Source organism: Rattus norvegicus, chromosome 4, assembly GCF_036323735.1.
Source record: "Rattus norvegicus strain BN/NHsdMcwi chromosome 4, GRCr8, whole genome shotgun sequence".
Lineage (NCBI taxonomy): Eukaryota > Metazoa > Chordata > Mammalia > Rodentia > Muridae > Rattus > Rattus norvegicus.
In genome coordinates, this window is record NC_086022.1 from 18,710,558 (window position 1) to 18,722,933 (window position 12,376).

Here is a 12,376-nt window from a genome sequence, read left to right on the forward strand (position 1 = left end):
TCTTCTGCTTCATAAACTGCTGAAGACGTTATGTATCTTGAGGAACAAACAAATGTCGTCTGCATTGAAAATCACACACGTTTCTTCCTACGTTTAGCCTAGGAAAAGAAATCTGTTATTTCCTTGCTGGGTTTCACCACAGTAAATTCAGATCCCAAATCTTAGATTTATATATAAATATACTTTCTACAGTCATAAAAATTCTCTTCACGACCCAGTGTTTTCTCAGTCTTGTTGAAGCTGCGAATTTAGAGGTTTAGAGGGCAGCTTAGCATACACACACACACACACACACACACACACACACACACACACACACACAAACACACACACACACACTCTAACAGTTCCCATGCTTTTTTGATATATTGTCCACAGATACAGTCAGCTTCCCTAGCAGTTACTATCTCTTTCTTCTTTTAGTGTTCTACCTCCGCCCTCTGAGCTAAATCCTTCATCCTGCTGTTGAAGTGTGGATGCCTTCAAGGATCAAAGGTTTGTCTTCTGTGATGCCAATTGTGGTAAAAGGAGAATACTGTGCAGTCTACTTGTGTTTCTTCCAAGCAGGAATATATTCAGACAGCTTTTGTCCATTGATTTAAAGAAACAGTTCTCAGTATTTACAACTTGGGTTTCCTACCGGACCCCCTTCAACCTGGAGTTGAAGAAATTAGAGAGTTGCAGGGAAAGATGTAAACAAGGAGGAAGTGTGGGAAAGACAAAGTGCTGTGCTCAGGCACTCCAGTCCTTTTCTCCCATTCAGTCACATGTTAGGAATCTTTCAGTGGGCACAGGTCACAGGCCATCACTATGTAGCCCTGCTACAGACTTGGTATCTACAAGTGAGCCAATGGACCATCATCTTAACATAGAATTCAGTGGCCCCTGGGATGATGCCTGCATCAAAGGAACTTCTTGGATGAAATGTGTTCCCCTTGGAAAAAAGGAAGGAATGAAGGAAGGAAGGAAGGAAGGAAGGAAGGAAGGAAGGGAGGGAGGGAGGGAAGGAGGAAGGAAGGAAGGAAGGAAGGAAGGAAGGAAGGAAGGAAGGAAGGAAGGAAGGAAGGCAGCCAGGCAAACTGAACTCCTAGCACCTTTATTGAACTGATAAGTACCTATTAGGGAAATGGGTTCCTTGTAGATGAAATCAAGTTTTAATTTGACAATAGGTGGGCTGCTTAATGCAACAGGATTGGCATATTCATAAGAAGATTGTCTAAAGAAAGAAACAGTAAATGACTATCAGAACCCAAGGACCCACTGCGGTTTCTCTAGCTAGTTTAATCAAGCAAGCAGCTATCTGAGGGAACACAGCCTGCTATCACCTTGGATAGACTTTTAACCTAAGACACACAAGAGAATATGTATCTTCTGTTAAAAATACTCAGTTGCTGGTTTTGTTGAGGCAGCCATATTGTTAAGATTTCATGTGTGCTGGAAACAACCCTGGATATAGAAAACCAAAAGAAGAGAAAAGGAGCTGTAGATACAAGCTTCACCAACAGAATACAAGAGATGGAAGAGAGAATCTCAGGAGCAGAAGATTCCATAGAAATCATTGACTCAACTGTCAAAGATAATGTAAAGCGGAAAAAGCTACTGGTCCAAAACATACAGGAAATCCAGGACTCAATGAGAAGATCAAACCTAAGGATAATAGGTATACAAGAGAGTGAAGACTCCCAGCTCAAAGGACCAGTAAATATCTTCAACAAAATCATAGAAGAAAACTTCCCTAACCTAAAAAAAGAGATACCCATAGACATACAAGAAGCCTACAGAACTCCAAATAGATTGGACCAGAAAAGAAACACCTCCCGTAAAAAAAAAAAAAAAAAAAAAAAAAAAAAAAAAGAAACACCTCCCGTCACATAATTGTCAAAACACCAAACGCACAAAATAAAGAAAGAATATTAAAAGCAGTAAGGGAAAAAGGTCAGGTAACATATAAAGGCAGACCTATCAGAATCACACCAGACTTCTCGCCAGAAACTATGAAGGCCAGAAGATCCTGGACTGATGTCATACAGACCCTAAGAGAACACAAATGCCAGCCCAGGTTACTGTATCCAGCAAAACTCTCAATTAACATTGATGGAGAAACCAAGATATTCCATGACAAAACCAAATTTACACAATATCTTTCTACAAATCCAGCACTACAAAGGATAATAAATGGTAAAGCCCAACATAAGGAGGCAAGCTATACCCTAGAAGAAGCAAGAAACTAATCGTCTTGGCAACAAAACAAAGAGAATGAAAGCACACAAACATAACCTCACATCCAAATATGAATATAACGGGAAGCAATAATCAGTATTCCTTAATATCTCTCAATATCAATGGCCTCAACTCCCCAATAAAAAGACATAGATTAACAAACTGGATACGCAACGAGGACCCTGCATTCTGCTGCCTACAGGAAACACACCTCAGAGACAAAGACAGACACTACCTCAGAGTGAAAGGCTGGAAAACAACTTTCCAAGCAAATGGTCAGAAGAAGCAAGCTGGAGTAGCCATTCTAATATCAAATAAAATCAATTTCCAACTAAAAGTCATCAAAAAAGATAAGGAAGGACACTTCATATTCATCAAAGGAAAAATCCACCAAGATGAACTCTCAATCCTAAATATCTATGCCCCAAATACAAGGGCACCTACATACGTAAAAGAAACCTTACTAAAGCTCAAAACACACATTGCACCTCACACAATAATAGTGGGAGATTTCAACACCCCACTCTCATCAATGGACAGATCATGGAAACAGAAATTAAGCAGTGATGTCGACAGACTAAGAGAAGTCATGAGCCAAATGGACTTAATGGATATTTATAGAACATTCTATCCTAAAGCAAAAGGATATACCTTCTTCTCAGCCCCTCATGGTACTTTCTCCAAAATTGACCATATAATTGGTCAAAAAACGGGCCTCAACAGGTACAGAAAGATAGAAATAATCCCATACGTGCTATCGGACCACCACGGCCTAAAACTGGTCTTCAATAACAATAAGGGAAGAATGCCCACATATACGTGGAAATTGAACAATGCTCTACTCAATGATAACCTGGTCAAGGAAGAAATAAAGAAAGAAGTTAAAAACTTTTTAGAATTTAATGAAAATGAAGGTACAACATACCCAAACTTATGGGACACAATGAAAGCTGTGCTAAGAGGAAAACTCATAGCACTGAGTGCCTGCAGAAAGAAACAGGAAAGAGCATATGTCAGCAGCTTGACAGCACACATAAAAGCTCTAGAACAAAAAGAAGCAAATACACCCAGGAGGAGTAGAAGGCAGGAAATAATCAAACTCAGAGCTGAAATCAACCAAGTAGAAACAAAAAGGACCATAGAAAGAATCAACAGAACCAAAAGTTGGTTCTTTGAGAAAATCAACAAGATAGATAAACCCTAAGCCAGACTGACGAGAGGACACAGAGAGTGCATCCAAATTAACAAACTCAGAAATGAAAAGGGAGACATAACTACAGATTCAGAGGAAATTCAAAAAATCATCAGATCTTACTATAAAAACCTATATTCAACAAAACTTGAAAATCTTCAGGAAATGGACAATTTCCTAGGCAGATACCAGGTATCGAAGTTAAATCAGGAACAGATAAACCAGTTAAACAACCCCATAACTCCTAAGGAAATAGAAGCAGTCATTAAAGGTCTCCCAACCAAAAAGAGCCCAGGTACAGACAGGTTTAGTGCAGAATTCTATCAAACCTTCATAGAAGACCTCATACCAATATTATCCAAACTATTCCACAAAATTGAAACAGATGGAGCACTACCGAATTCCTTCTACGAAGCCACAATTACTCTTATACCTAAACCACACAAAGACACAACAAAGAAAGAGAACTTCAGACCAATTTCCCTTATGAATATCGACGCAAAAATACTCAATAAAATTCTGGCAAACCGAATTCAAGAGCACATCAAAACAATCATCCACCATGATCAAGTAGGCTTCATCCCAGGCATGCAGGGATGGTTTAATATACGGAAAACCATCAACGTGATCCATTATATAAACAAACTGAAAGAACAGAACCACATGATCATTTCATTAGATGCTGAGAAAGCATTTGACAAAATTCAACACCCCTTCATGATAAAGGTCCTGGAAAGAATAGGAATTCAAGGCCCATACCTAAACATAGTAAAAGCCATATACAGCAAACCAGTTGCTAACATTAAACTAAATGGAGAGAAACTTGAAGCAATCCCACTAAAATCAGGGACTAGACAAGGCTGCCCACTCTCTCCCTACTTATTCAATATAGTTCTTGAAGTTCTAGCCAGAGCAATCAGACAACAAAAGGAGATCAAGGGGATACAGATCGGAAAAGAAGAGGTCAAAATATCACTATTTGCAGATGACATGATAGTATATTTAAGTGATCCCAAAAGTTCCACCAGAGAACTACTAAAGCTGATAAACAACTTCAGCAAAGTGGCTGGGTATAAAATTAACTCAAATAAATCAGTTGCCTTCCTCTATACAAAAGAGAAACAAGCCGAGAAAGAAATTAGGGAAACGACACCCTTCATAATAGACCCAAATAATATAAAGTACCTCGGTGTGACTTTAACCAAGCAAGTAAAAGATCTGTACAATAAGAACTTCAAGACACTGGGGAAAGAAATTGAAGAAGACCTCAGAAGATGTAAAGATCTCCCATGCTCATGGATTGGCAGGATTAATATAGTAAAAATGGCCATTTTACCAGAAGCAATCTACAGATTCAATGCAATCCCCATCAAAATACCAATCCAATTCTTCAAAGAGTTAGACAGAACAATTTGCAAATTCATCTGGAATAACAAAAAACCCAGGATAGCTAAAACTATCCTCAACAATAAAAGGACTTCTGGGGGAACTGAACTCAAGCAGTATTACAGAGCAATAATGATAAAAACTGCATGATATTGGTACAAAGACAGAGAGATCGACAAGTGGAATAGAATTGAAGACCCAGAAATGAACCCACACACCTATGGTCAGGTGATTTTTGACAAAGGAGCCAAAACCATCCAATGGAAAAAAGATAGCATTTTCAGCAAATGGTGCTGGTTCAACTGGAGGGCAACATGTAGAAGAATGCAGATCGATCCATGCTTATCACCCTGTACAAAGCTTAAGTCCAATGGATCAAGGACCTCCACATCAAACCAGACACACTCAAACTAATAGAAGACAAACTAGGGAAGCATCTGGAACACATGGGCACTGGAAAAATTTCCTAAACAAAACACCAATGGCTTACACTCTAAGATCAAGAATCGACAAATGGGATCTCATAAAACTGCAAAGCTTCTGTAAGGCAAAGGACACTGTGGTTAGGACAAAATGGCAACCAACAGATTGGGAAAAGATCTTTACCAATCCTACAACAGATAGAGGCCTTATATCCAAAATATACAAAGAACTCAAGAAGTTAGACCGCAGGGAAAAAAATAACCCTATTAAAAAATGGGGTTCAGAGCTAAACAAAGAATTCACAGCTGAGGAATGCCGAATGGCTGAGAAACACCTAAAGAAATGTTCAACATCTTTAGTCATAAGGGAAATGCAAATCAAAACAACCCTGAGATTTCACCTCACACCAGTGAGAATGGCTAAGATCAAAAACTCAGGTGACAGCAGATGCTGGCGAGGATGTGGAGAAAGAGGAACACTCCTCCATTGTTGGTGGGATTGCAGACTGGTAAAACCATTCTGGAAATCAGTCTGGAGGTTCCTCAGAAAATTGGACATTGAACTGCCTGAGGATCCAGCTATACCTCTCTTGGGCATATACCCAAAAGATTCCTCAACATATAAAAGAGACACATGCTCCACTATGTTCATCGCAGCCTTATTTATAATAGCCAGAAACTGGAAAGAACCCAGATGCCCTTCAACAGAGGAATGGATACAGAAAATGTGGTACATCTACACAATGGAATATTACTCAGCTATCAAAAACAACGAGTTTATGAAATTCGTAGGCAAATGGTTGGAACTGGAAAATATCATTCTGAGTGAGCTAACCCAATCACAGAAAGACATACATGGTATGCACTCATTGATAAGTGGCTATTAGCCCAAATGCTTGAATTACCCTAGATGCCTAGAACAAACGAAACTCAAGACCGATGATCAAAATGTGAATGCTTCACTCCTTCTTTAAATGAGGAAAAAGAATACCCTTGGCAGGGAAGGGAGAGGCAAAGATTAAAACAGAGACTGAAGGAACACCCATTCAGAGCCTGCCCCACATGTGGCCCATACATATACAGCCACCCAATTAGACAAGATGGATGAAGCAAAGAAGTGCAGACCGACAGGAGCCGGATGTAGATCGCTCCTGAGAGACACAGCCAGAATACAGCAAATACAGAGGCAAATGCCAGCAGCAAACCACTGAACTGAGAATAGGTCCCCCGTTGAAGGAATCAGAGAAAGAACTGGAAGAGCTTGAAGGGGCTCGAGACCCCAAAAGTACAACAATGTCAAGCAACCAGAGCTTCCAGGGACTAAGCCACTACCTAAAGACTATACATGGACTGACCCTGGACTCTGACCCCATAGGTAGCAATGAATATCCTAGTAAGAGCACCAGTGGAAGGGGAACCCTGAGTCCTGCTAAGACCGAACCCCCAGTGAACTAGACTATGGGGGGAGGGCGGCAATGGGGGGAGGGTTGGGAGGGGAACACCCATAAGGAAGGGGAGGGGGGAGGGGGATGTTTGCCCGGAAACCGGGAAAGGGAATAACACTCGAAATGTATATAAGAAATACTCAAGTTAATAAAAAAAAAAAGATTTCATGTGTGCAACAGTCTGTCATATATCGAAGACCCAGTCTCAAAGCATTCATCCTGGTGCTCTAGCTCTTAAATGTTGCCTTCTGTTTCCTGTTATGTTTCCTGGGTCTCCTGTGTAGACACTGGATTGTGGATATATCCACTGAGAATATATGGGTACCCCATGGAAAGTTGTTCTTTATATTTTAACACTTAAGTATTCAATAATGGTTTCTGTGTGGTGCAAAATAAGCTCCTTTAATGAGAAATAAGAACTATACTTATCCTAGCTAGAATACAGGAATAGTTGAGAATGTGATTGCTTTATTAAAGTTCTCCATTTACTTCATCAGCCATAGGTAGGTTAAAATAAGGCATACATTTTCTCCTATTGAGCAATCCTCATTTCTAATTCAGTGACTGTGGGTTACATCCAACACATAACCATTACGATTACATCCTTGAGTATCCCTTGCAGTGCTGATCATATCCAAAGCATATGGTATTTTCAGCAATTGGGGTTATTAATTTCAGCTTCTAGAGACAGCCAAGGATCTTGCATAGTCTATTTGATGGAATCTATGATCCATCTTCTTTTTTGATTGTCCTGAAATAATTCACCCTTCTAACCTGTTTTCTACTCTTGAGCAGTCAGTTTTCACAGTTAAAAATGACTGCAACGTGAAATCTAATTTGCTTTGTCTTCCTCCTTGTCCATTCTTCTCCTCCTCTTCTTCATCGTATTCTTTTCTTCTTTCCTCCTACTCTTCCACTTTCTCTACCTCTTCTGCTTCCTCCTTACCTTCCACATTTTATTTCTTTCAGATTATTTCATCATTATTTTTAGTAGTGCCTATAATTCCAATACTTGGAAAGAAAAGTGATAGCAGGAAAGTCATTAGCTCAAGATCACGGCTCTAGCTGAGTTCACGGCTAGGCTAAATTACATGAAACTATGTCTCATAAAATTCCTATGGTTTTTCTTGTGGGCCTTTTCCCCTCTTTCATAAAGTACATATCTTCTAGGTAATTTGCTTACTTATGTTGGATTTTTATTGCTTCTAACTTTTTGAAGTTGTCCGGCCAAATTAAGTGATCCAGTTATGTTGGTCCATGACTGTGGGTTGAGTAGTGTTCAACCACCACAGTATGCTTCAGGATGAAATAAATCAACTGGAAGGCTGAACAACTGGTTTTACAGAACTTGCCAATGTTCTATAATCAGTCGTGGGAAAGAGTAAATCAATAAACAAGTTTCTCATATTTTACAGTGAAGGATGTCTGCAGTCCTGAACCTCTCTGTAGATCTCAGTACCTAATGACCCACCATCCAGGTGACGGCTTCTTCTTTCCCTCTCATTATATATATATATATATATATATATATATATATATATATATATATATATATATATATATATATATATCTCCCAAGGATTTCTGTCTTCTGAATAGGTTGAAAGCCTATGAATAGCTCCATTCTGTTGACCTCACTGATGTATATTTAAACTGTTCAACAGTAATAGAGGATAACTCAGTGAAAAAAAAAAAGAGCAACAACAGACTTTATTCAAATGTTCTGACAATAGTTTCAAACTAGCTTTCCTTCCTCGTACTGCCACCGGCTGCTTTTTCCAGGAAAGGACTGTTACCTTGTCTTATCCCATTGGTATTTGTTTTTGTTTCTTTTCTCACAATAAAGGTCTGCCCATTAAGAAACAGGTGCTCATCCATGTGTTCACAGCAGAACATGCTTAAATATTGGCTGTTCTAAGAGGTTACTACACATGAGAAACTTAAAACTAACAGCATTGTTTGTGGTACAGAAAAGCCTATCATCCCCCACCCCCACTTTTAACTCTGGGTTCTCCTTCCTGTTCTACAGAATGAAAAATTCGAAATGTAATCTTCCCTCTCATTTTTTTAAATTATTTTGTTTGTTTATGAGGAATGGTCTTTTGATATAACTCAGGATGGCCTTGAACACATGATTCCTCTGTCCCACTCCCTTGGTACTGACATTATACATTCCTAGATTCCACTTGACCATCCTCTTTACATGGATGTTTCAGATTTTACACACCAACTTCTGCTATTATTTTGTACTCATCTGATTACCTGACTATCAAAATTGTAAGAAGGGAACATTTAAAAACATTTTAAAGACGTACTACAAAAATACTTCCACAAATGAGTGTGTTAAGTCAACCGAAACAATGTCTCAGAATTTGTTGATACAATTGTTTCTATTTAAAGTCACTCTTGGTCTCTATGTGCATTGTGCTCTTTCATTGAATAAACTAACAAGAGTGTGGGTATTCAGTATCAAACCTTTCAATCATTCACTAGTCTTGAACTTTAAGTCAAGCAGCTTCTTGAGGAATATTTTTCTTTATCACCAGGCAGTATAATTACCTTTCAAGTGCAGTGGATCAGTAGCTTCGATGACATTTTAATGGGTTTTAAGTGGAGCCTGACCCTGACCTTATCTTATTTGTATGTGAATTTCCGTAAACCATTAGACTTACATTTTTCCTTCAGTTCAATTCTGTGGAAGGAAGTTGGTTTATAATTCACCTGCCTTTTGTTGCTTTTGTCATATGATAAAATAGTATTTGCAAGTTTCTTTAAGCAAAGCTATAATTTAGTGTGAATATTGAGCATTTATTTTAATTGTGGCATAAAATGTGATGAGTCCATTTTAGAACATTCCATTTCAAGTTTCAGGAGGGGACTCTGTCTAATGTATGATCATTTCATTGGGGGTGGAGGCCACCTTATCTTTCTCTACTTAAAGTATTTATAGTTTCTTTATATAGTAGCTGGTCTCTGTAAATAGCATATTATAAAACCCTGCCCGTCTTCATTTCTGTATGTATAGTAAAAGCTAAATTCAAAGCAAATGCACTAAAGCAGAGGGTTTGTACTCATTGGGTTATGATAACTAATAACTTGGTAAAAATTATAAATGGTTGTTTTCCTTAGTTTAGAAGATATTCTTAGTTTTCTTTGGGATGGAAGACAGTATTATCTCCTGAACATGTTTCTGTTTGATTACATTAAAATTTGGTTGAATACTTCTTTACCTTAAAATTATGTGAACATTTATAATCCTAGAATCAGAAGGGGCTTTGGAAACCCCCAGCCAGCCTGGTAAGTTGTAAGTACAATAAGGTTCAGCAGAGTCTCAGAGAGAGCACATATCTGTTAGTCACCTGACCAGTGTTCTCTCTGTCTTCACTTTATGTCTCTCTTCACCCCACAGTTCAGTGAACTGAATGAATATTCGATCCTCATTGCTTCAGTGAACTAACAACACATATTAAAAATAAATATTTGTCATTTGACATTACATAGATATCCAGGGAGTCTTGGAATTTATGGGGTATGGCAGAAGTTAATAGCCATTCAATTCATCCTCTAACTCCTGTATCCCAAGACTGTGTGTGGCTGTGTGAGTCATATGTATTATTATATCTGATTCATATATTTAAATATGAATATACCTATCATGTTTTCTCTTTTTCTTTTGTTCCAATGGAATGTCAATTCTATGCAAAGAATATATATATATTTGTCTGTTTGTTTTCTGTGATCTGTAGTCAAATAACTGTATGCAATGTCTCACAAATGTAGAACTGAATGAATAAATACATTTTCATAATTTTAAATACCGTAAGGATATCCTCCATAACATTAAGTTCATCATACATACCAATAAATATCTTTAAACGATGTATTGTCAGTGATAGCATATTAATTTGTTAGTAGATAAATTATAATTTGTAGTGTAGTTTTCTATTACTAAAAAGTTCTTTGCTTATTAGGTTTGGTTTATTATATTTAAGCTTCTTGGATGAATGCTATTGACATTTTTTTGTGGATATTTCTTTGTTGAATGTCATGCTGTTGTTACACGTCATGTAAATTCCATGACAGTATTAAGTAACTTTTCATCGCTGAGCTGCTCAAACTTTCCTCACCAATACCTGAACTGGAGAGCTATATCTCTAAGTCATTCCATCATAAATATTTTACTCACATACATGACGGAATGTCTAACTATAAACAATCTTAGCTCATTTTATAGATAGAACAGTGATGTTTATGGAGTAAACACTTTAATCTGGACTACAGAGATTATGTGCTCACAAAATTCAAATGTTGAAGTTTGTTCCTCAATGGGTCTAAGTTCAAGGTTTGTGCTTAAGCAGGTTCAGGTCCCCCATACCCATGATGTGGTCCCAGATTGCACTGCTGCAGTGCTTGACCCCTGCTTCCACCTACTGCAATCCTTTCTTCCCAGATCACCTCATGGTCTTCTAATCAGTTTCCCAATGCTATACTTTTCCTATCCAAACTACTAGCTGTGCTTTCCCCACCACCTCCCTCAGTTTTCATTCTCTTCTCCCTTGTTGCGGTCAGATTGAGCAGACCAATGGCATCAGATTCATTAAGCAGGTGCCTCCAGGGGCCACTGCTCCAAAAGTAGGAGGAAGTGTAAGGTAGGGAAGTTATCTGTAGCGTGACTGTATGAGCTCTTAGTGCATGATACACCCTAGAACTTCCCCCAGGCAGAGAGAAAAGAGCTAGATCACAAGAAAGTGTATGGTCTTTGCGGTCTTCCAGCACTGTTAAGTAGTGTTGGACTCTACTCCAAGCCCTTAAAATGCTCCCCTCCATTCCCAGAGAAAAGATTTTTAATGTATGAAGAGAGGAACAGTAAGAAGTTCCTAGAGTATATACTCCAAGTGTGTAGTGTACTGAATCTGGACTCTCACCCACATGAGACTTTCCCTGTGTTTTCTTTTCCTTGTCCTAACAATTTGACTAATGAGTAGACAAGGAACACTTCAACTCGATGTGAATCCTGCTGGACAAGAATGCCAGGACAGCCTCCTGAGAAGTGGAAAACTGAATGAGAGCCAGTCCATGGAGATGGAAACACCAATTGATACTCGGATGACAAAGCTCTCCATCCGAAGGGACTTCTAGAGCACTACCCATTTCATAGCCCAAACTCACATTGATTTAACTAGAACAGGAATGTTTGGCCTGAAGAAAACGGTAATTGCTTGCTTCAGTTGGAGATTGCTGGCAACCTTGTGGAGGTTCAAATTTAGGTTTTCAGTTAGCCACTGACCATCTTCAGCTTCATAAACATGAACATACTGTAGTAAGGACTAACTAACAGCAGAAGTAGAGACCCAGGAAACACAATTACAGTACTCTTTCAGAGCCATATTGAAATTGTCCTATGAATCTTGACTCACAAATTTCCACAACAGAGCACTATACAGCTATTGCCCAATAGAGCAAATACAGAGATTGCATTTTGACTTAATTACCCAGTTTCCTTTGTAAAAGAGAGATGATGACTAACACAGACATTCATAATCAACAACATTTAAAGTCAACGTACATCAGAGACTGTGGTGCACAGTCACAAATAAATGTCAAATGTTCATACCTCCAATCTACTGAATATTTAGCCTCCCTTGCTAGGATTCACACTATCAATTAGACAAGACTGTCTGGCCTGTTGACTTGGCTGACTCTCTTTGCCT